The sequence below is a fragment of the Lissotriton helveticus genome, chromosome 11, assembly GCF_964261635.1.
Source record: "Lissotriton helveticus chromosome 11, aLisHel1.1, whole genome shotgun sequence".
NCBI lineage: Eukaryota > Metazoa > Chordata > Amphibia > Caudata > Salamandridae > Lissotriton > Lissotriton helveticus.
Window position 1 is genome coordinate 527,061,603 of NC_136072.1, and position 5,350 is coordinate 527,066,952.

The following is a 5,350-nucleotide window of genomic DNA, read 5'->3' on the forward strand; positions in this document are numbered from 1 at the left end:
CCCCTTCGACTCAGCAGTGCTTTTTTCAAAAGACTCGATGGGTTATGCAGTAGCTACATATGGGGCTATAAGAAAGCCCGTAGATCTATTCAATTATTGAAACTTTCCACTGAGAAAGGTGGACTGAAGCTCCCTGACTTTAAACTATATTTTTTCGCTACTTTTTTCTCTCGTATCCGAAGCTTGCTAACCACTAAACTACCTCAACCTTTTTATTATGAGTTCATGTTAGGCTCTGATAGTAGCCTTTTTTTATTAAGGGTCCATGATCCCAATTTTTTCAAACGGGTTAAATTTAAGACTGCTAGAGAAATTATCGCCATTTGGAACACTATTATGAATTGTGGGAAATTCTCTTTCTTTCATTCAAATTTACCTTTATGGGACAACCCAGGCCTTCCCGGAATCTTCTCTGATGGGGCAGGTATCTTCTGGGCTAGATGTGGGGTTCGTACATTAGGAGACCTGTTCGGACACGAGGGCTTTTTAGATTTCACGTTATTAAAAACTATATATAAATTGGACGATGCTATGTACTTTAAATACATACAAATGAAAGACTTTTTAGTCAGAAAAATGAAAATTAAAGATGCTAGCCAATCAGAAATTTTAAATTGTCTGTATTCTAACAAAACTAAATCAATTATTAGCGAAGGGTACGCATGTCTAATAAATCTAAAAATGGACGACTGTAACAAACTCGCTATAAAATGGACCAATAGGATGGGTATAAATATAACCCCAAACCAAATTTCGGGTTCATTACGCCGAATCAATCAGGCTGTCCAGTCCTCCAGCTTAAGACTACAGCACTATAGAACTATTTGTCAACTCTACTACACGCCGCAGAGAATATCTAGCTGGGCAGGCAACAATGATGTTAGTAGCCGTACGAAGTGTCCTAAATGTGAATTACACGCTGCCGACTTAGTTCATATGTTTTTTTTATGTCCGTCTTTGACTGAATTCTGGGGGAAAATAGAAGACATACTCTCCTTTAAACAAATAATCAGCCCGAAACTCACTGCACAGTTGGTCTTACTCGATTCGCAGGATACAAGTAACATATCTAAAGACCTCATCACTATCTTAATTGCCTGTGCACGACTGGTCATAGCTAGGGCATGGATCTCTCCTCATCCCCCGCATATATCGGAATGGTGGGCTTTAAGTAAGGAGATACAGCTGATGGAATTTTCACTAGCAAAACTAAGGGGACCTAAATCTTTAAGGAAAAAAGAGAAAATTTGGAGACTTTTTTCATAACATTATTGTTTGGTTGATGCTGGCTAAAGTCACTACATATTCATTTATTTGTTCATTTTTCCTTTTTTTTTTTTTTCTTTTTTTACATATGTTCCTCTGTATTATTGACTATTGTATAAGATCTTAACGCTTTATGAATTTCTTATGTCTTTCTTCTTATATTTCCTATGTATGTGTCTCTTGCAATGATCAATAAAAATATTCAAAAAAAAAAAAAGGGATCTGTCGGTTAGAAAGGATTTTATCCAAGATAGGGCCACATCGGAGATCCCCATATCTACCAATCTGCTGATCAGGATAGCGTGAGAGATGGTGTCGAACGCCGCGGTGAGGTCTAGGAGGATGAGGGCGACGTTCATTTTTTGGTCTTGAAGCATTTTTATCGAGTCCGTGAGTTCTATCAGTGCCGTTTCAGTGGAGTGATGGGAGCGAAAACCAGATTGTTGTGGGTGAAGTATATTGTGAGCCTCCAGATATTTTTTGAGTTCCTTGTAGACCATTTGTTCTGTAATTTTTCCCAGGGCCTGGGAGGAGCGAGATGGGCCGAAGATTGGTAAGATCCGACGGGGGTTTGTTGGCTTTCTTCGTTAGTGGTTTAACTATTCCCTGTTTCCATAGGCAAGGGACGAAGCCCGTGCAAAGGGAAGAATTAACAATGTTGTTGATTATAGGGTTTACCACATCGATGAGTTGGTGGAGAATTTTGGGGGGACAGGGGGGCTCATTGCTTTACAAGAGCATTATAGCCTACGGCAAATAGAATACCTGTTATGTTTAAACAGATTATCTAAGGCGCCAAACTCTAAATTGGTATTTTGATGTGTTTACTTGGATGCATTTTCAGGAAAGATGAATGTTTTGAATGCTAACTGAGCTATGGCCCAGATACGGTTGGGGCAATGCATTCAAATGATAATGCCACTGTAGTATGCAAGCTGGTGATTTCTTTCCTTACATTAGAGAAGTATGCGTCACAGAGTTCGCCAACATAAGTTTTTCTTTTGATTGGCTCACTTCTGTTTTATGACGTTTTAATCATTGTTGTTTACATGTGCTTTACTTTAAACTTGACTAATAGCTCTTCTATAAATATTTGATTTTTGTTTACAATGGTACTTAACAGTTCCTTCCGCAACTGGTGTTCACCAGAGATTATGCTTCTTTTGTTTCCTGACACCCTAAGTCCAGAAGTTATTTTCATATTCTGTTCTTGCAGATCTTGCTTTAGTGCCACCCAACAGGTTTGAATATGTAGTAAAAAAAATACAACATGGTAAGAGTTTTTGTTTTTCAGAAAAAGCAGTAAATTAAGGGGTGAAATGTATAGCTTTCCGAAATAAAGAGTTGTACAATAGGAAGCTTCCTGAAACTAGTACCCATTGTCCAAAATCGAGTGGATATTGGTGAAAAGGAACAACTCATCCTCTCTAACGCAACATCCATACTCTTTGTGCCAAAAATATTGGGGCAGATTTATGAAGGCCTTGCGCCGCCGTTGCGTCACTTTTTCCCATGTTAAAAATGACGCACCGGCGGCGCAAGGCCTTCATAAATCTGCCCCATTGTCTTTAAAGGCTGCATTCTCATTCACCTACTATGCTACTCTAGACAGTTTCAGCCCAGATGCAAGTCAGCCTTCGACCTGCCCTGATAGGACCATCCAGCCTGAACAGCCAGACCAGGTTCCTACCAGATGGAAACACAACCATCCACAGACCGGTTCAGGCCTACTTAGGTCGTTATCAGTGGGTTACAGCTTGATTGGTGAGGCACAGTGAGCATGCGACCCACTTTTGGGCATACGAGTCTCACTTAGGGCATCTACTTTCACAAACAGAAAAGTGATGGTGTTGACACTATGGCACTATTTTTGATAATCTGATAGATAATAGATAAAGCATCTTCGCAGGATCAGAAGCGGTATTTTCCTCAACAATAAATGAGGTAATGTGCCCCTAATGAAATTAAATCATTATAAAAATAGCTTAATCATTTAATAAGAGTTCTTGAGACAACGATCAAGTTAGAAACCATGAAAATGTATTAAAGAATGAAATCATTACAGAAGAAAAATCTATAGTTAGACAGCAAATGTAGGAAATTAGGAAGAGGCTGTATCAAATGCTTCAGTAAATTTAAAAATAATATTCTAAGTCCTAAGCATGAGACAGCCTGTTGTGGGTCTGGTCTCCAATGTTGGGGCAAACCAGAACTGGTTCACCTCCAGTGGAGCCTTTTTATAACAAAATACTCAGCGAAAATCACATTGCCAGCATAAGGTGATCAAACCATTGCAAAGGTTTAACAAATCAGTGTAAAGAATGTAATGCAGCATCATCTAAAACTATCCTATCACCATCCACCTAATTTAATAATAATACAACCCCTTTTTCATTTTTAAATTGGAATACCTTTATCAAGGGAAGCAATACGTGAATGAATGTGCCACTGGACTGGTGATCGCTTGCGGCAACATTCCAGTCCATCATTTATGGCACACAATGCCACTCTAGGCAGTGTCCTGGCATATGCAAATCAGCCTGGGTTCTTCTCCATTAGAAACAATCCAACCCAAACTACTAGGCCGGACACCCCTAGATGGGAACTTGCATCATCATCAAACTGGTAAGTTGTGGTTCACCACATAGCTAAAATTAATGAGCTAGAAAAAATGGGCCATGTACTTGGAGATGGTGAAAAGTATAAGATAATTATCAAATCTTTGGAAATATTAAGAGAGGAAAGACATGTATCAGTAAAGATGAATAAAGATAACCTCAGTGTAAAGGAAGTTTGAAAGTCCACTAGACTGGCAGAGCTTTACTGGAGCAACAAAGGATTTCTAACTCACTTCTTGAGCAACAAGAATAACCACTACTAATAAAAACATACTGCCATTAGTCATTCTGAGTCATTTAGATCTACAGCAGACACGTGTTGATGGGCCATGTAGGATACAGGATGTCCAGCACACCAGCTACTCTGAAATACAGGAATCAGTCATGGCCAAGACTCAATCTGCCTCATGCATGCTCTGATATCATCCAGGACAATAGCCACACAAGGCAATACTGAGGCATACAGATACAATCATACTGTCAGAGATTGAGGTAAAGATGTATCTATCCATAGAACTGTTACAGGATAAAATTGTTAACGACACACCTTATTGTTTAATTTGCTTTTAATAAGTAAAAATGATCGAACCGTTGTTTACAAATTATGTGCACTCCTTTAATGCTGTATCGATATTGGTATTTATCATCCATTCTCAACCTTCTCGATTGGTAAAAAAGTTGAAGATAATATAGACATATTCATGTCTTTGTCCCAGAAAAATGCTGTATATAATTCTACACTACTGCATCCCACCTTTATTTTCAAACACGTTAGGTCTTTCTTTGCCCTAACAATCTAACTAGGAGCTGCCCTTCACCACCTTGTTTTTACACACAATGCAAGCAAACCATTTATCTTTAAGGGTAATCAGAAGAATGAGCCATATGTATGAACATTTTATTTTGCAAGTCGCAAATTGCGACGTTTTGCAACTTGTAATCTGCGACTCACAAAATTGAATGTACAACAGTGACACAGACACTGTTTGTGATTCCTAATAGGGTTGCAAAAGACCTACCTCTATAATAATAGCAACTTGCGACCCCTTAGGAAACTCACATATTACAGGGATGGTGACTTGCTGGGGTCAACAGACCACTGTGTCTAGGTTTGCTTTTTAAAAAAAACAATGTTTTTGTTTTCAAATGCAGCACGTTTTGCTTATAGGAATATGGGATGTGTTTAAAAGTAAAAATGTTAAGTTTTCTTTTCATTGTTTAAGGGCAGGCGGTGGTCCGAGGGATCACTGCCTGCTCCTAAAGAAATATTTTCACATACATTTACAAAAGAGAAGGGGTTCCCTGCGGACCCCTTCCCTTTTGCGACTGGCTTACTATTTGCAACTTACTTACCACCTAGTTGAAGTAGGTGGTAACTGTGATTGTTTTGCAACCGAAATTGTACATACCAGTGTGAATCGCTTTTAGGAAGGGATGCCATTTTCACTCCCCTTTCTAATAGCGAG